Source organism: Malaya genurostris, chromosome 2 (genome assembly GCF_030247185.1).
Source record: "Malaya genurostris strain Urasoe2022 chromosome 2, Malgen_1.1, whole genome shotgun sequence".
NCBI lineage: Eukaryota > Metazoa > Arthropoda > Insecta > Diptera > Culicidae > Malaya > Malaya genurostris.
This window is the reverse complement of record NC_080571.1, coordinates 184,572,593-184,594,068: the sequence shown is the minus strand read 5'-3', so window position 1 is coordinate 184,594,068 and position 21,476 is coordinate 184,572,593. Positions and strand designations below refer to the sequence as shown.

At 39.0% G+C, this 21,476-nt stretch overlaps 1 protein-coding gene across 4 annotated transcripts in view; it reads left to right on the top strand.

Moving 5' to 3' along the window:
• LOC131432680 (putative fatty acyl-CoA reductase CG5065) overlaps window positions 1-21,476 on the top strand; it is a 729,032-nt gene that overhangs the window by 516,582 nt on the left and 190,974 nt on the right. The window lies entirely within an intron of this gene.

Here is a 21,476-nt window from a genome sequence, read left to right as displayed (position 1 = left end):
TTTGCTACATGCCATATGAGCAGCATTTTATAATAAAATTTTCAGTTGTGTGACATAATCTCAAATAATTCAAAATTAAACATTTCTAAAATGTTTGGTATGAACAAATAGCAAAGAGGAAAACAAATGACGCTTGTTTGCCTTTTCTGTGTGTGGAAACGGTGATCTGTGTAAGTATTTATATAATCTAAGTACCAATAAGACTCGACATTTTGTCGTGAATACGACATACTTTACTATGGGGCGCCTTTTCAAAATTTACCCTGTTCAAGAATGGACAGAACTCTATCGCGAATATCTCTTGATGTTCTTAACCTAACAACATAATTTTTTCTACAAGCAATCGTAAATATGATCAGGAATCTGTGATTACATTTTTAACAGCGTGCGATAACGATTAGTAACTGAAAAACACAGTTTTCTAAAACTTTTTTAAATAATGAGGAAAATTCATCACGCTTGCTTGCCTTTTTCGCACCCGGTCGACTGTTTTGAGGTAGTCAAGCCCATATCAGTTCCGATTATCTACTGAACCTATTCAGGTCGCAGAGCCAGTTTCCCCTCAAAGAAGATCGATTGCAGCATCCTGCTGCTGATCGTTTACATAGAAGAAAAATACAACGATAAATGACCAACAATGACTTTGATTTTTGTTCAGCATAACATTTCGGCTTGCTATGCTTCAGCTATCGTCGGACGTCTACAACATATATTTTTCGTCACTAAACATACAATTCAAATTCAAATTAACCTCAAATAACAGTCACAAGAAGTCGATTGTTTGAACTTACATTCAACAAAAATTTTACAATCTTCAAACACTCCATTCTATCATTCGTTCACTCACTGCCGACGGATGGGTTATCGTATGCTTCTGACCGGCTATCATCCTTACTATTCCAATACTGTCGGAACTTAGCCACCAGACCATTGTACGTAGTGCAGAAAGTTCCACGCTCTCTCTGGAGATTGACTGTTCTCTCCTCGCCGAGTATTTTTATGTTAAACATTTCTGCTGTTACTCTGATCTACTGGTTCTCGATTCGTTCCATTGTTCGGGTGCTGCAAAGTCGAAGATATGTCCTTCTTGTTGCGTGTGCTGAGGTAACCCAGTTCTTGCATCTTTTTTCCTCGTATCGTTCTTGTGTTCCGCTACTCTCGTCTCAAGCTTTCTTCCCGTTTGTCCGATGTAAACTTTGCCATCGTCTGCTCCGCATGGGATCGTGTACACCACGTTCGTCTGTTTCCCTGGTTGGATCGGGTCTTTTAGCTTAGTGAAAATTTGATTCTTAATTTTATCGCTCGGTTTAATTGCAAGTTTTGTGCTGTACTTTTTTTAAAATTCTTTCTAATTTTTCACTGAGTCCAGGGATGTACGGTACTGCAACATACGACCGCACTAGATCTTTTTCTTTTTCCTCCTGCAGGTTGTTGTAGTGTTTGTGGTATAATCGAAGTCGGTTCGTACTGCCACCAACTAACATGATACACAAACTCTTCTAGTACGCTCCCTATAACTCAGGACTCGGAAGTCGGATCCGGATAAAATTCAGGAATTCTGTATGAGACCGAAAAACCTTTCATTTGAATCTAAGTTTGTGGAAATCGGTCAAACCATCGCTGAGAAAAGTGAGTGAGATCCATTTTGGTATATATGACCACTATTTCCGGTACTTCCGGAACCGGATACCGGGAACCAGGATAGCCGGAATCGGTTTGTTTAGTTGCCTACTGATAATGACTATCAATTTGTGTAGTTTTGAGACCAGTTTAGAAAATTTTTTACGTTTTTACCTTTTTTTATATATATATCAAAAATAGATATAGAATTCACTCAAACTTTCGAAAATTTTCCGAGGCCCGGAGGGCCGAATGACATATACCAATCGATTCAGCTCGACGAACTGAGGAAATGTCTGTGTGTGTGTGTGTGTATGTGTGTTGTCAACTATGAGGTCGAGATCTCAGAGATGGCTGAACCGATTTTGATCAAACTAGTCGCAAATGAAAGGTCTCCCCGTCACCCAAAACGCTATTGAATGGTTTTGAGATCGGATGTTTACTTTTTGAATTATTCGAAGTTTTATGTCAAAATTTTCAGTTTTTTGACAGTATCTGTCAAAATTGACCTTGAAAACAGAATATGTTTTCAGACTTAGATTCCGCACGATAATACCTATTCAACAAGCCATAGATTGTTAAAATCCGTCCATTTTTAACGGAGATTTCGAAATTTTTGTGTAAACGACTTTTCCCCCTATTCCAGCAGTAGGAGTTTTGAGCGCTGTATGACAAAGCAATGCTTGCGAGCAACGGAAAACACGATTTTTTATTCTGTTACATACAATTGTTTCTAAGTACCAAAAAGACTGTGTACAGCATCCTTTTTCATAACAATTTGCCTCGGACCGATTTTAGCACGGCTCGTTTTTGGCAACATAATCGTTCGAATATGACATATATAAACCAGATGATGGCAGATTTTTTTAATTATATTGTTTTAAACTACTTACAGCAATAAATGCTGGAAGAACATAACATCCATATACCATTCGAATCAGTTCGTCGAGATCAGCAAAGGCGTGTGTGACAAATAATTTCACTCAATTTTCTCTGAAAATTTCTTTTCTACAAGTTCTTATTCATACGAAAATTCGTATGCTCCCAAACAAAGTTCCTGAATTATGTTTGGTTCCGACCTCTGGTTCCGGAACTACAGGGTGATATATGAAACGAAATCAAAATTGTGTAACTCATTCTTCTCGTAGATGACTGAACCGATCTAAGATTCAAATGAAATCTAAGAATCATCTAACATGCAAATGAAAAGTTTCAAGATTCTTTGAAACATTTTGCTCTTCAGTCAGAACGTTTGGACGAAGAAGCAGTTATTTACCACAAAATGCATTCTCACAATTTTGGCGAGGGCATCATTGCCCCCGTCACAGGCGAGTACAACTTGTGCGGTACTGCTATTCCCAATACTACTTCCTCACATTTCCAGCGTTGTCGTCCCAATTCAGTACCTGATATTTACAATTTGAGATTGTACTACCAAAATGTTAGAGGATTAAATACAAAAATCGACGACGTATATTTGGCTGCTGTAGATGGTGACTACGATGTATATGTTCTCACAGAGACTTGGCTTGACTCGAGAATAAATTCGATACAACTTTTCGGTGCCGCTTTCTCCGTATATCGAATGGATCGCAACTTTAATAATAGCTTACGCAGTCGTGGTGGTGGAGTATTGATCGCTGTTTCAGCAACACTTACTTCAAGCGAGGTCATCCTGGATTGTTCTGCAACTGAGTCTGTTTGGGCTAAGATTTCAGCGCCAATGAAGAATTATTACATTGGAGCAGTGTACATTCCCCCCGAAAAGCGACATGATGGTAGCATTATTCAAATACTTCTCGATGCTGTCGAACGAGTATCTTCTCAGGCTAAGGATAATGACGTCATCATAATTCTTGGTGACTTCAATCAACCTGGTCTCATATGGACCTCATCCGAGTACGGTTATGCTTATCCTGACCCAACGACCTCTACAATGACTTATGCTAACCAAGTATTCCTAGATGGGCTAGCATTCCATGGTCTAAGACAAGTTAGCACGATTTCCAATCACCAATCGCGTTTTCTTGACCTCGTATTTATCAATGAGGCTGGTCTATCTGAATGCACTGTAACAGAAGCTGCTAGCGTTGTGGTTCCACTTGATGATTTTCACCCGGCGTTAGAAGTAGTAATTTCTGCCAGCAGCCGTTCGTTGCAATACGAAGAATTGATTCCGTTTGATCGCTTCAACTTTCGTAAAACAAATTTGACAACATTGCGTCACTTATTGTTGCAAATTGATTGGAGTACGCTATTCAGTTATGTTGATATTGATGCTGCCGTTACCCACTATAATCGTCAATTACATAATTGTGTTGAGAACTGTGTACCTAAATGTAAACCTCCTAGAAAACCACCTTGGTCTAACGTCACCTTACGGAATTTGAAACGTATTCGTGCCAAAGCTTTGCGTATATATACAAACAGACGTTGCCCTATATCTAAGCATCACTTCACTACAGCCAGTAACGAATATCGTATCTATAATAAATTTCTATACAATCGCTACGTGAATCGTATGCAAAATAACCTAAGGCACAACCCTAAAAGCTTCTGGTCATTTGTCAATACGAAGAGAAATGAAATTGGACTTCCATCTAAGATGATGTATCACGATAATGAAGCTACAACAGCTATTGACAAGTGTTCACTATTTGCTAGATACTTTGCAAGTGTCTTTTCGACTGACTCACCTACTGCCATCGAACTTGAAAACGCTGCTCGTGATGTTCCCGCTGATGTAATTGATATGGACATTTTTCATATCTCCGAGCAAATGGTTATTTCAGCCGTTAAGAAAATCAAGTCGTTGTATGCTCCAGGTATCAGCGCCATGCCATCCGCTATTTTGAAAAAATGTTCGGACATTTTAGCAGTGCCACTAGCGCATATCTTCAATTTGTCGCTCCAGCAGCAATCATTTCCAACTGATTGGAAACGGTCTATAATGTTCCCGGTTTATAAAAAAGGTGACAAGTGTAACGTCGTTAATTACCGAGGCATCACGTCGCTGGGTGTTGAATCTAAGATCTTCGAATCAATCATCAATACTACTCTATTATCAGCTTGTCGCCATTATATTAGCAGTTGCCAACATGGATTCTTCCCTGGTCGGTCGGTTGAGACAAATCTCGTTTGTTTCACATCGTTTTGCACCGAGCAAATGTCCAACAAATTCCAGATAGACACGGTCTACACTGACCTTAAAGCTGCTTTTGACTCTGTGAATCACGAAATTTTGTTAACCAAGCTTAGCAAACTAGGATTTACGACCAGATTTTGTCAATGGCTCCGAACATATCTCGTTAACCGTAAAGTTGTCGTACAAATTGGAGATACTGTGTCTGAACCATTTGCAAGTATCTCAGGAGTTCCTCAGGGAAGTACTCTAGGACCACTTCTTTTTTCGTTATTTGTGAACGATGCTGTATTTGTCTTAAGACATGGTGGCAAATTATTTTTTGCTGACGATTTGAAAATATTTCTCGTTATTCACAAAGAAGCTGATTGCCGTGAGTTGCAACATCTTGTTAATATGTTTTACGAATGGTGTGTAAGAAACAAAATGGATCTCTGTGTTTCTAAATGTTCCGTCATAAGCTATCATCGTACGAGAAGCATGTTTAATTTTAATTACACCGTCGCTGGCACTCAACTGCAACGCGTTGATCACGTCAAAGATCTAGGTGTTATTCTGGATGAAAAACTAACGTACACCCGCCATCTTTCAGCAACGATTGACAAAGCAAACCGTTTACTTGGATTCATATTTAAAATCTCGAGTGAATTTCGTGACCCACTTTGTTTAAAATCGCTATATTGCTCATTGGTTCGTTCACAGCTGGAATTTGCGAATGTTGTTTGGTGTCCATACAACACTTTATGGATTCGAAGGATAGAAGCTGTGCAACGTAAATTCGTGCGTTATGCTTTACGGGAACTACCATGGAGTAACCCGTTGAGCCTTCCACCGTATGAAGATCGTTGTCAACTATTGGGGATTAAAGCTTTAGCTGATCGTCGACGTGCTTCACAAGCCACTTTTGTATCTAAGCTATTACTGGTTGAATATGATGTTCCGGATCTTCTATCACAGATTAATCTGTATGCTCCAGCACGTGTTCTTCGGCCTCGATCATTACTGCACACTGATCTGCGGAATACCAACTATGCTAGCAACAGCCCGATTTTGGCAATGACTCGCCGTTTCAACGAATTCAGCGATGTGTCTGACTTCAATATGACCTCTTTACAGTTTCATCGTCGGTTGCTATAGTATAAGTTAAATTATTACCATTTTTAATTAGTTTTATTAGTTTATAGTCTAGTTCATTAAGACTTGTTGTCAGATGAGCATTGTGTTAATAATAAATAAATAAATAAATAAATAAATTGCAGATCCAACTTCAGGTTTCGGGGATACAGGGTGATTAGTATAAAAATGTCTATTCCACATAAATTAATCAGGTTTATCGGGTTAGCAGATTTGGATAGTCGATAAAAAAAATTAACTTTTTTCAGTTCTAGTGGTATTCAGTTGTCGATTCAGAAGGCACCTAAAAATTTAATTCGTGCTAGGATTTTTCAAAGATGTCTTCACTGATTTTCAAATATTTTGAAACAAATGTAAACTATACAGCTATTCAGGTGAATTTATCTCACTTCGGCCATACCGATTTTAGAATTCCGGTTCCAGTATAAAATCGTTTCTCAAAGCTCAATCGTTTTCTCAAAAAAGCCTAATCAAATTTCAGAAACAAAAATTCAAATTGAATTAAACTAATATACAAAATTAATTAGTTTCATACATACATACAAAAATTAATGAATTTTATCCAATTAAGCTTCAAAGTTGTACTCAAAACTGTAATTTATTCGTCATATGGCCATACGAATCGGTTTGGGTTATGCTGGTTCCTGAATACCGGCTCTGGAAGTACCTTAAATTACCGCAAACTCTAAAGTGGAACTTACATATCATGGCATGTTTAATCGATTATCACACTTCTAGATTTAAATTCGATTGTATTTGCAGGATACCGGAAAACCAGAATAGCCGGAATCGGTTTGTTTAGTTGCCTACTGATAATGACTATCGATTTGTGTAGTTTTGAGACCAGTTTAGAAAAATTTTTACGTTTTTTGTTTCGCCGGTTTAAGTGACGGTGTACAATGTTGAACACACTTTACCCTATAATTCCGGAGCCGGAAGTCGGATCCGGATCAAATTCAAGAATTCCGTATGGGACTACGAGACCCTTCATTTGAATCTAAGTTTGTGGAAATCGGTCAAACCATCGCTGAGAAAAGTGAGTGAGATCCATTTTGGTATATATGACCACTATTTTCGGTACTTCCGGAACCGGATACCGGGAACCAGGAAAGCCGGAATCGGTTTGTTTAGTTGCCTACTGATAATGACTATCGATTTGTGTAGTTTTGAGACCAGTTTAGAAAATTTTTTACGTTTTTGTTTCGCGGGTTTAAGTGACGGTGTACAATATTGAACACACTTTACCCTATAACTCCGGAACCGGATATCGAATCCGGATGACATTCAGGAATTCCGTATAGGACCAGAAGACCTTTCAATTGAATCAAAGTTTGTGAAAATCGGTCAAACCATCGCTGAGAAAAGTGAGTGAGATCCATTTCGGTATATATGACCACTATTTCCGCTACTTCCGGAACCGGATACCGGGAACCAGGATAGCCGGAATCGGTTTGTTTAATTGCCTACTGATAATGACTATCAATTTGTGTAGTTTTAAGACCAGTTTAGAAAATTTTTTACGTTTTTTGTTTCGCCGGTTTAAGTGACGGTGTACAATATTGAACACACTTTACCCTATAATTCCGGAACCGGAAGTCGGATCCGGATGAAATTCAGGAATTCCGTACGGGACCACGAGACCTTTCATTTGAATCCCAGTTTGTCAAAATCGGTTCAGCCATCTCTGTGAAAACCTAGTGAGATTATTTGACACATACACACACACATACATACACACACAGACATTGCTCAGCTCGATGAACTGAGACGAATGGTATATGACACTTGGCCCTCCTGGCCAATTTTCACTGGTCGGTTTTTCAAGTGATTGCATAACCTTTCTATATGAGAAAGGCAAAAAAAGCCTTTTTAGTCCACTTAGTGGAATTTTCATAGGTCTTGAAAAATCATCATAGGGGGGAGTACATGAAATTTTCGAAATCGAAAAAAAAATTTTATGCCAAAAGGCTTAGAATTGCATGAAACGTCGAGATTTAGTGTCATCTCGAAAAAAAATTTTTTTGAAAAAGTCGACTTTTTGGGAAAAAATATGAAAATTGAAAGTCCCAGAAAGTTGATTTTTTCAAAAATTTTTTTTTAGATGACACTAAATTTTGATGTTTTATGCAGTTTTAAGAGTTTCGGCATCGAAAAAAAATTTCGATTTTGGTAATTTCATGCACTCTTCCTATGGTGCTTTTTCAAGATCGAAAATTGTCAAACCTTTACCACCGGGCAGCACCCCTTACGCATGTCCAATTTAGCTCAAATTTTGCGTGAAGGCTTTTTTCGAGGTGTTTAAACTTTTAAGCACTAGAGCTTAACGAAAATAGAGGTGATCCCAAAATTTTGGCACCCTTATATATATAAGAGCGGTAAAAATCAATGTGTTTTGTCACAACCATTTGATCTTCGAACTTGATCAATGGCCCGACAGTAGCTTTCAAACGAGCCCAAGTTTGTTAAAATCGGTTCAGCCATCTCTGAGAAAATTGAGCGCATTCAAATACAACGCTTTTTGACGGTTACGTCACTTATACAATCATATCTCTGGAAACAAAAGTCACAGCCATTTGATCTTCGAATTTGATCAATGGGCCGACAGTCGCTTTCAAACGAGCCCAAGTTTGTTAAAATCGGTTCAGCCATCTCTGAGAAAATTGAGCGCGTTCAAATATCTTCGGAAAGTGCACACACACATACGCACACACACACACACATACACACACATACATTTTCCGATCTCGTCGAACTGAGTCGAATGGTATATAACACTATGGGTCTCCGAGGCTCCGTTCGAAAGTCGGTTTTTCCAGCAATTCTAATACCTTTCTATAGAGAAAGGCAAAAAGTACCGCACAAAACTTGCATTTAAACGGAGGGAAAGAATCAAATTTTCACTAAGCTGAATGACCCAATCCCAACAGGGAAACAGACGAACGTGGTGTGCACACCGGACAAACGGGAAGAAAGCTTGAGACAAGAGTAGCGGAACACAAGAACGATACGAAAAAAAAGCACGGGTCGGTAATGTCAGAGAAATACCTGGAACGATACAAGCAAAAAAAGTACGGGTGTGTAATGTTAGAGACATACCTGGATGTCGTGAATACGAATAAAACTGACACTCTTTCAATATATTTTCGTATACCAATTTTATAATATCTTTCATTTACACCTAAAATAAAGTACAGAATAGTTACATTAAACATTCTGGCATATAATTAAATATTACGAAATAACCATAAAACCATAAATGATAAAATAATGGTGGTTCTGAAAAAAATCGTTTCGTGAAGGCGTTCGTGATGGAGAGTGACGAGTTGAGTTCGAATATATTCTAAGTCTGTGCTATGCATTTTATATAGCAAACCAGCAGAAAGTTCTACTGCAAACTACAACTGGTTGAAAAATGAGCCGTATAGAAATTTTTGCGTAATTCTTTAGGTATACCTTTATGGTTCTAAATAACAACATACAGAAATTAGATGTCGATTACTTCATTTTTAATTTATTTCAATATTTCAGTGAAATAAATCTATAAAAGTCTTTATTTGTTCTGGACACCCCAACTTTGCTCAATTATGGTTGCTTGTTGATTTTTTAGGTGTGAATTGAAACACTGTTTTTAATGTTTTTTGTTCAGCATAACGTTTCGGCTTGCTATGCTTCAGCTATCGTCGGACGCCTACAACATATATTTTTCGTCATTAAATACATACATTTTGCCAATTCAAATACTAATTATCATCAAATAACAGTCACAAGAAAAGCAAACAATCGACTTACATTCAACAAAAATTTAACAATCTTCAATCACTCCATTCTATCATTCGTTCAGTCACTGCCAACGGATGGGTTATTGTATGCTTCTGACCGGCTATCATCTTTACTATTCCAAAACTGTCGGTGGCTAAGACCAGACCATTGTACGTAGTACAGAAAGTTCAACACTCTCTTTGGAAATTAACTGTTCTCTCCTCGCCGAGTATTTTTATGTTAAACATTTCTGCTGTCACTCTGATCTTCTGGTTCTCGATTCGTTCCATTGTTCGGGTGCTGCAAAGTCGAAGATATGTCCGTCTTGTTGCGTGTGCTGAGGTAACCCAGTTCTTGCATCTTTTTTCCTCGTATCGTTCTTGTGTTCCGCTACTCTCGTCTCAAGCTTTCTTCCCGTTTGTCCGATGTAAACTTTGCCATCGTCTGCTCCGCATGGGATCGTGTACACCACGTTCGTCTGTTTCCCTGGTGAGATCGGGTCTTTTAGCTTAGTGAAAATTTGATTCCTAATTTTATCGCTCGGTTTAAATGCAAGTTTTGTGCTGTACTTTTATAACATTCTTTCCAATTTTTCACAAAGTCCAGGGATGTACGGTACTGCAACATACGACCGCACTAGATCGTTTTCTTTTTCCTCCTGCTGGTTGTTGTAGTGTTTGTGGACACATTCCTTCAGTATTTTGCAAACAAACCATTCAGGGTAATGGTTTATTTGTAAAGCTTTGAGTTCGCGGAACAGATATCAAGAGTACATGTAGCAGAAGATGAGGTGTTGTCGCTTGTGTTGGAGTCTACTGTTTTCGTACACCGAGGCGTAGTGTTTGCGCAAACCTTCGGGGTATCAATGGGATCACCACTCTTACCTGTTATTGCCAACTTGGTATTGGATATTGCGTAGACTTAACCATGCCCAAGAAACTATCCCGATCACTGTTTGTGTGCTTTTCTATTTTACTCCTTCTGTTGCTTAGACACTCTAGCGCAAAATCGATCGGTACGTTTGCGTATAGTAACGTGACATACAGCCAGAACAAAACCTCATCCTCTGCTACATTTACTCCTGATATCTGTTCCGCGAACTCAAAGCTTTACAAAAAACCATTACCCTGAATGGTTTGTTTGCAAAATACTGAAGGAAGGTGTCCGCAAACACTACAACAACCTGCAGGAGGAAAATGTATATTGCAGTACCGTACATCCCTGGACTTAGTGAAAAATCGGAAAGAATTTTTAAAAAGTACAGCGCAAAACTTGCATTTAAACCGAGCGATAAAATTAAGAATCAAATTTTCACTAAGCCAAAAGAACCGATCTCCCCAGGGAAACAGACGAACGTGGTGTACACGATTCCATGCGGAGCAGACGATGGCAAAGTTTACATCGGACAAACGGGAAGAAAGCTTGAGACGATAGTAGCGGAACACAAGAACGATACGAGGAAAAAAGATGCAAGAACTGGGTTATCTCAGCACACGCAACAAGACGGACATATCTTCGACTTTTCCAACACACTGGAACGAATCGAGAACCAGAAGAGCAGAGTAACAGCAGAAATGTTTCACATAAAAATACTCGGCGAGGAGAGAACAGACAATTTCCAGAGAGAGTGTGGAACTTTCTGCGTACAATGGTCTGGTGGCTAAATTCCGACAGTACCCATCCGTCGGCAGTGAGTGAACGAATGATAGAATGGAGTGATTGAAGATTGTTTATTTTTTTTAAATGTAAGTCGATTGTTTGCTTTTCTTGTGACTGTTATTCGATGTTAATTTTTATTGGAATTGTAAAATGTATGTTCAATGACGAAAAATATATGTTGTAGGCGTCCGACGATAGCTGAAGCATAGTAAGCCGAGCGTTATGCTGAACAAAACACGTTAGGAACAGTGTTTCAATTCTCACCGAAAAAAATCAACGAGCAACCATAATTGAATTGAATTAATTTTTCAAGATGTTGCACGGGATTAATAACAGGCTTTCAGAAGGAAAAAAAAGTTATCCTATAATGTCGTTTTCGTTTGATGCCAAAACTAACCCAGTTTTCACCCTAACTGTTGTCAAACCGTTTGATTGAAGCTAGTTTCGAGCCTGCTTTCAACGCTGTTGAACTGAAAATCGAGTCAGTTTCGAACCTGGTTTTTATATTAGGTTTGCGCAAACACCCGTAGCTAGGTGCGAACCCAACACAGTTTCGTGAAGAGTGTTTGTTTGATGATACTACCCAGGTACAGTTTCAGTTTTCTCAAGTTAAAACGACATAAGATATCAAACATTGTTTGGATATAAATGATATTAAACACTGATGAGAATTTCGCACTGCAAAAATTGCACAAAGTTAATCAAACTATCCCAGATTTGCACTACACTGAAGGTTTCAATTATCTATTTGCAAAGGAAAAATCTTTATAGTTATTTAGATAACATTTTTAGTCATTAGAAGGGATTCGCATAATGGTCATTGTTGGTCATTTATCGTTGTATTTTTCTTCTATGTAAACGATCAGCAGCAGGATGCTGCAATCGATCTTCTTTGAAGGGAAACTGGCTCTGCGACCTGAATAGGTTCAGTAGATAATCGGAACTGATACCTCAAAACAGTCGACCGGGTGCGAAAAAGGCAAGCAAGCGTGATGAATTCTCCAGATTATTTAAAAAAGTTTTAGAAAATTAGTTTTTCAGTCACTAATTGTTATCTCACACGGTTAAAAATGTAATCACAGATTAATGATCATATTTCCGATTGCTTGTAGAAAAAAATATGTTGTTGGGTTAAGAACATCAAGAGATATTCGCGATAGAGTTCTGCTCATTCTTGAACAGGGTAAATTTTGAAAAGGCGCCCCATAGTAAAGTATGTCGTATTCACGACAAAATGTCGAATCTATTGGTACTTAGATTATATAAATACTTCCACAGATCACCGAACTATGAGCTTTCAAAACACGGAAAAGGCAAACAAGTGTTATTTGTTTTCCTCTTTGCTACTCGTTGATACCAAACATTTAAAAAATATTTAATTTTGAATTATTTGAGATTATGTCACACACCTAAAAATTTGATCATAAAATTGTGCTCATATTTTCGATGGAATGTAGCAAATATTATGTTGATACGTTAGATACAACAAGAGATATTCACGATCAAAAACTTATCAAAGTAAGTTTTGAAAAGGCGCCCCATGGTAAAGTAAGTCGTATTCACGACAAAATTCGAGGACTGGGTTATCTCAGCACACGCAACAAGAAGGACAAATCTTCGACTTTGCCAATACCCGAATACTTAAACGATTCTAGAATGAGGAGAGCAGAGTAACAGCAGAAATGTTTAACATAAAAATACTCGGCGAGGAGAGAACAGTCAATCTCCAGAGAGAGTGTGGAACTTTCTGCACTACATACAATGGTCTGGTGGCTAAGTTCCGACAGTATTGGAATAGTAAGGATGATAGCCGGTCAGAAGCTTCGATAACCCATCCGTCGGCAGTGAGTGAACGAATGATAGAATGGAGTGTTTGAAGATTGTTTAATGTAAGTCTATTGTTTGCTTTTCTTGTGACTGTTATTCGATGTTAATTTGTATTTGAATTGGCAAAATGTATATATTTAATGACGAAAAATATATGTTGTAGGCGTCCGACGATAGCTGAAGCAAAGTAAGCCGAAACGCTATGCTGAAAAAAAAACGTTAAAAACAGTGTTTCAATTCTCACCGATAAAATCAACAAGCAACCATAATTGAGCAAAGTTGCGGTGACCAAAACAAATAAAGACTTTTGTAAATCTATTTCACTGAAATATTCAAATCTTAAATGAAGTAATCGACATCAAAGTTCTGTATGTATACCTAAAGAATTACGCGAAATTTTCCTTCACTATACTGTATACGGCTCATTTTTCAACCAGTCGTAGTTTGCAGTAGAACTTTCTGCTGGTTTGCATTTTATATGCATAGCACCGCCTTAGAATATTTTCGAACTCAACTCGTCACTCTCCATCACGAACGCCTTCATGAAAGGTTTTTTGTTTTTCAGAACCACCATTATTTTATCATTTATGGTTTTATGGTTATTTCGTAATAATTAATAATATGCCATTATGTTTAATGTAACTATTCTGTACTTTAGTTTAGGTGTAAATGAAAGATGTTATAAAATTGGTATACGGAAATATATTGAAAGAGTGTCAGTTTTATTCGTATTCACGACATCCAGGTATGTCTCTGACATTACACACCAGTGCTTTTTTTCAACTTGAACGTATATTGCAACAATATTGAAGTTTTTCAATAGTACACTATTGAAAAACCTGTCTGATATGATCCATTCCAGCACCAGCCCATCAGAATGCGTTCTGAGGAAGAGAAAAAAATATGTGCTGCTCCAACGATATAAAAGGTGATTTTTTCACTTTTTCTATCATTTTGTGAGCAACGGTAGTTACTTACATACACGAGAGTAACATCGGACCGGCCACACAGTGAAACCACACCATAAGCCTGAAGGCTGAAGTCATCAGTCGTCAAGAAAGAGCTGCTCAGTTAGGTTGTGGGAGCAGCATCGAAGACTTCACGCTGAAATACAGCGAACGGTAGTCGCAACCGGGCCGCGGCCGCACAACAAAACTACACCAGAAGCCTGTCAGCTGAAGTCATCAGTGTACACGCAAAGAACCATCTCGGATCTGGATGCAAATCCTGTTGGTCATAACAATTCAAAGCACTTTTCAGTGCTACACACAGATAAAAATATTTTGTGATTTTACATTTATTTCCATGCACATATTTGGAGCAGGCAATTGAATGGAAATTCACATTACAAAACGAAGCGGTTTGTGAATATACAGTCTTGTTCAATGAAAAACGAAATGAATTTCAATGTAACTTGAAATCAATCATGGTTTTAAATCAGATTTTCGTTTCAACTGATGTCTATTTCATAGTACTATCGGTTTACATGTCGTGTAAGTTTCATATTTTCTTTCTGTGCAGATCATCATGAATAATTAAATGAATTATCTCTTTCGCACCAAAATCATCAGATTTATCAGAATGGAAGTAGACAAAGCTTGCACAGTCACTAACACATTCAATAACGACTCACGCAATGCGATAATTGAAGTATTGGTGTAGAACACATCTTTATACTAGTATGGGTGTCGTTTAGAAATATGCCGTGCGAAACTGGGTTGCCACGTATACAGATTGATCTGTATTTGTATTATATAGAACTGTACTGGTTATTTCATAATAATTAATTGTGTTTCAGAATGTTTAATGTAACTAATCTAAACTTTAGTTTAGATGCATTGTTTCAAATTCTAGTAGTGAAAAATGGGGTATGTATAATTCATACAATTGATATTTGGAAGTGTAAAGCAACATGCTAGTTGTTTTCGTATTCACGACATTAACTTATGTCTATGATATTACCCACCCGCCTTTTTTGAAGCACTTATCAGCTCAATGGCCAATTCTCTCAGGGTTTCTATCATTTGATGGATAATTCATCATCCGCCGCGAATGATTCAATTATTGTCCTGCAGTGGAATTGTCAAAGCATCATGTCAAAACTTGATTCATTAAAAGTTTTATTGCATAGTCAAAAATGTAATGTATTTGCTTAGTGCGAAACTTGGCTTGCATCAAACATAGCTTCAAATTATATTGACTAAAACATAATACGATAGAGACTCTCCGTATATTGGAGTGCTTTTAAGAATTAGGAAAACCTATTTCTTTTGTAGATTAAATATTCCTTCGACTTCTAGTATAGAAGTGATTGCTTGTCAAATAAAAATTAAAGGAAAACACATTTGCATTGCTTCGGTATATACTCCTCCAAGAGCACAAGTTGAACAACGACAGCCTAATGAAATGGTCGAAGCCCTCCCTGCTCCACGGTTGATTCTGGGAGATTTTATTTCCCTCGAAATTATGTGGGGTTCCGTTTACAATGAAAACAGATCATCTTTAGTATATACTGTTTGCGACAATTTCGACATGACGGTATTGAATATGGATAGCATGACACGGATCCCAAGACCTGATTTATACGGTAGCGATCATTTACCAATCATCATCTCAATTAACAGTAACAAATGCATTACTACTTCGGTTAATATTCCATACGATTTGACAAAAAATATTGACTGGATTGAATACCAAAGTAATATTTCAAGTGTATTAAGTTCAATGGATGAAATGCCCTGCAGAAAAAATATGACTTTATCGTTTGTTCGATTCTGGTGACCGCAGAACAAACCCCAACCAAACGATTTCTTGGTCCATCGACAGAAGGCCTTCAAACCCTAGGTGAGACAAAGAGTGCTCAGATGCCTAACTCGCGAAACAAAATACTTTCAAGACGTTTTAAAACGTGGATGAGGAACTCCTCAAAATTTGGAAAAATTAACTTCTTGAGCAAAACATTTTTCCACCTGACTGGAGGCAAGTGAAGGTTATTGTCATTCAAATTCCGGGGAAACCAGCTTCCAATCACAACTCATATAGACCCATTGAAATGTTGTCCTGCATCGGAAAATTATACTCTAATTTTTAAGAAATCGGTCAAATAATCGCTGAGAAAAGAGAGATCTGACTCCATTTTGAAATATATGACCTACTATATCTCACTCCATTTTGAAATACATTGCCTATTGATAATGGCAATCGATTTGTGTAGTTTTGAAACTAGTTTAAATTATTTTCCAATATTCTGCCAAACTATCAATCTACTTCAATACAAACTTTCTATAACATGACGACATTTAAATATATTTTTTTAGAGCAAAGCAAAGTCTTGGCATTACATTCCTTTCATGGAATTTGGCCTTTCTGTTTCAACAGACTTCGCAGCCGATTCTTAGCGTACAGAATCATTGCATGGTTAGTACTAAGGATCCTACTGACACTAAGAATCCTTCCAGGTCGGGGCTCGAACATACGACAGCTGGCTTGTAAGACCAGCGTCCTATGCATTGAACCGCCAACCCGGGACGAGAGAGAGAGGCGAACCAGTTTATTGGCACACAGACGCCAAAACGAAAGGTAGAGGCGCTGCTTATTTGAAGATGATCCTTTCAGTAAGAGCTTTTTTTTTGTTATTTAGAAGATATTTATTCTGGCCTGTTTGCGTACAAGCTTTACGCAAATTACGCTTTTTATTTTCTTCCTGCGAGGATTGAGGGACAATTATTTCAGTAAAAGCTGTCGAAGCGGCAGGAAAATTTTGAATTACTTCACATTTTTAACGATTTCTTATCAAAACTTATCTTATTTCTTTTAGTATACAAATCTTTGTTACTATCATTGGATCTTCATTTTCCTTATAATTATTTTTCAAGCTTTTCCGGTTCGCTTTCGGAACATATATAATATATACTTCTAATCACGATAGCTGTCGTTGTGGTATTGTGATATTTTCGTTTATAGTGTAGTTTTGGTCAATAAATACCCTCGAGTGGATCACCTGACCAATGAGGAAGTCGATTATGAATTTGCAATACGGGGTAAAACAAGGCAGGTGAAAGATGCACCTGAGGCCAAATATCGGCAACTGAGGCATTTGTTTTATGAGAACGCCACGGGAGAATCGGGTTCATCCTTCTCCGTAAATCATTAATCAGGAATTTGACTACATTGTAGGAAAAATAGCTGCTTTGATGGGGATGTTTGACAAAGGACTTGATGATAGAGTTACGTCACGTCTAAAGCACTTTCTACTGAGAGTAGCGCGATGCAAAACTCCTGATTCATCATCCGAACGAATGCAGTGAGAACTATCACACGAGATACGGGCCTTATTGAACAGAACTAATAGACGAAAGATGACTAAGGGAAAACAGCAAACAAGGGTTGACCACCGACACTCGTGGATACGATTTATTGTCCAACAATGGAGAATTAGAGGATGAGGATGACATCCAGGGAGTGTATGGAGGAGACGACCGGCAAAATTTCAGGTTTCACAGGTGGAAACTAGTCCGCAACAACAGGCATTGCTGAGTAGATAGCCATCCGTGTGGCGTTTCTCCAAACCACTTGGCTCGCGGAGCACGAGATCGATGTCGGTCTAAGCTTTTAGCTCCATTGAGCGCAAGGTCAACGTCCATGGAAGGTGCCATTTACCCTCATCCTGAGATTGATCGTAAAAACTCAGATCCTACGCAACAGTTTCGCAGCGATTGGAGCTCCGGTTACGTTTGAAGCACCCCAAAAGATCGTCCCGCCGAGAACAATAAATGGGACCCTCCAACGCCAAATAACTCCTGCAGAGATTCAGGTGCTTCACACGGCGAGCAACGTTTGTTTCAAGTGGCTCGCGAATGTATTTCGAGGAATCCCGTCCTACAGTCATGCTTCTTAAGAAAGTACGGATGACGACAGGGATTGGTATACTAGAGATCATCAACCATACGTCGATCGGCGATTTGTATTTCAGCATCGCTTATTCGTCTTTTCCTACGTCTTCTGGATTGTACTTAACTTTTACTTAACTTAACTTTTAGCGGAGATGTTTGTCAACGTCCCGTGGAAGAAAAAAATCATCTATGCATAAAATCCGACGATGGACCGAACGGTGAATCATGTATTTCTGCAACGTGTTCATACGATTTTTGAGGGAGCGGCGTACGACTGGTATCTATGCTATTCCGACGAGTTTCTCGAATGTAATGATTTCGAAGGAAAAATACGGTATATGTACAGGAATTCTAATAAGGATCAAGGAAATCGACAAAAATTTACGACCCAAAACAACTTCGTCACGGAACGTTTCTGACCTTTAAAATGGAGATCGAAAAATTGAACAAACTGCTGACGTGATCATTAAATTCGGAAAGAATTTTCGAGGTACTCTGGGACGAAATTCAGCCTCACTTCCGGTCGCAGTTGGTGTGTTGAGCGGTACGGGACATAAAAAACTGGAATACTGTGCGTACCACATAGATCCACATGAGCTTACGAATCGCCAGATTCGAAAAAGACTATCGCGTCCAGCTTCTATCAACACAATCGAGGTTGAAAAGGAAGATTCGTACTCATCTTATCCGGAGACAGAGGAGATAAACGCGATGAAAAAGAAATACGATCATGAGCGGAAACGATCTCACAAACATCGCAGAAGCATAGCGTGCACCTAGAAGGTACTGCAGGGAGACCAGTTCCATTGTGTTGAAATTGTAGTGCGACTGGCCACTTTGGGGGCAGTGTATGGAAGAGAAATAAATATTCTGCTACGTCTGTGGAACTCTCGGGAAGACGACGACTACATGCGAGAACCACTCTAGAAGTCCACCGACGGACATCAGCCGGTTAGTGGGAAACTAGAACAGAAATGCAATGAAGGGATCGACGACATTGCTACGAATATAATATTGGTAATTAGCTTTTCGCAGACCCTTTCCAAAGAGTCTGTGAGGTTAGAGTTCAAACTGAAAGTTACCCAAACATCTCTGTTAAGGTATTCGTCACGGATTACGACACTCTACTAGGTTCTGGAACCAGCATTAGCGTTACCATTATTAAAGATATCATTGAACGAATTGGTACAGCACTAGAATCGAGATTGTGACCGCCGACGAAACGGTACATAAGAGCCTTGGTTACGTGCATTTGCCGATAAGATTCCGGGACGTTACGAAAATCATACCAACACTCGAGAGCGTATACAACTCGTGGAAGCAATCAAGTTGTTTCCGCGCCCCACCGAGAATCGATAAGATATGACTTCTCTACTGAAGAATGAGGTTGTGTTGCGAGACGAGGTCAAGCCAATACGAACTCTTTTATACCGTTGCTTTCCGGCTGTGCAGGCCGAAATAGAAAAAAAAGAACTGGACAGATATAAACGAATTGATGCCATCTAAGAGAGCACCAGTGAGTGGACACGTGCTTTAGTTCCCGTTCGGAAAGCGAACGGAAGACTTAGGGTATATCTTGTTTCACGACGAATAAATGGGTGGCCCAAAAAGAACTCCTACCTCTTGTGCAACATGGTGGTATATTTCACAACCTGGGTAAGGCCAAATATTATTCTGTTGTGGATCTGAAGGAGGTATACTTCCACATTCTGTTGAAAGAGGGGTGCCGAGATTATACCGCCTTCAGAACACCACAAGGCCTGTTTTGTGTTGAAGTTTGTCCATTTGGTTTAAAAAACGGTCCGTTCACAATATGCTATTTGATGGACCGCGTAATTGGATTCGATTTAGAACGTAATGTTTTTGTCTACCTTGACGACATCGTAATTGCAACGGAAACATCTAGCAAGCATATGCGCATTATGGCGGACCGCCTAACTGAAGCTTAGCTTACAATTTATCTTTATAAAAGCCGTTTTTGTCGAAAGCAGGTAACTTGTTTGGGGTATTTGCTTACGGAGGACGGAGTGTCGAGCAACAACAGCCGCATTCTTTCAACCTTCGACCCCGACCCCAAAATGTAAAGAATATCCGTCGGCTGTTGAGGCTCGCAGAATTCTACCAACGATTTATTTAAGACTACTGCCGAATTGTCACTTTGATATCTGACCTGCCAAAAAAATTGAAAACCAACTTTCTGTGGACCGATGCTGCCGAAAGCGCGTTTGAGGAACGCGTTTGAGGTTCTCAAATCCGCGCCAATCTTAGGAAACCCTAACTTTGCACTTCCATTCACGATCGAGTCCGATGCTTCTGACAATGCAGTTGGAGCAGCCCTTCTTCAACATCAATACGATCAACAGATGATAATCGCTTATTTCAGCAAAAAACTAATCAGTACATAGCAGAAATATGCTAGTGTTGAGAAGGAATGTCTGGGAGTATTGTTGGCAATAGAACACTTTCGTAACTACGTCGAAGGCACTCGGTTCAAGGTGGTCACCGATGCGCGTAGTTTGCTCTAGCTCTTTATCATCGGAGTAGAATCCGGAAACGCCAAACTACTATGACCGGCCCTTAAAACTCAGTCTAACGTTATCACACTGAAATACAAGAAAGGAAAAAAGAATATTCTAGCGGATTGTCTTTCTCGATCGATCGAGACCCTATTCCTTCAGCAGGCGGATCCGGAATATCGGAATCTTGCAACGAGAATCTATAAAGAACACACTAAAATTCCGTAGTTTTGCGTGATGCACGGATGGATTTGGAAGCTCGTAAAGAATGCTAGCAAAATAGAGGATGCACGATTCCAATGAAAACGTTACCCTTCAACAGCAGAACGAGAAGAGTTAAATCGCGATGTACTCGAGAGAATCCACCTGGGCGCAGACAAAACATTGACCGCGTTGAGGGAACGGTATTATTGGCAGAGGATGAGTAGCGAAGTAAAACGCTTCTGTCGACGACGTTTGAGTTGTCAGAGTAGTAAAGCCACGAATCAAAACACCACCGCGCCGATGAAGAAGCAACTAAAAATCATTCCATACTCCTGGCAGTTCGTCGCGATGGATTAGGTCGATCCGCTTCCCGCATCAGAGAAAGGTTGGAGTACTTGCTTGTTGATAATAACTGACCTCTTCAGTAAGTTTGTCATTGTACAGCCGTTTCTACAAGCAACCACTCACTCACTAGTAGATTTCATCGAAAAACAATGTTTTTACAGACATACCGGTAGTTATTCGGACAACGGGACTCAATTAGTGTCGGCTTCGTTCCGCGATCTGTTGAATCAGTATCATGTTACCCATTAGAGCGCACCAAATTACCACTTCCAGATTAATGACACCGAACGAGTTAACCAAGTGATCACCACCGCCATACGTGCTTGTATCCATAAAGACCATCGCGAAGGGGCAAACATCTTATATCAAATTGCCAGT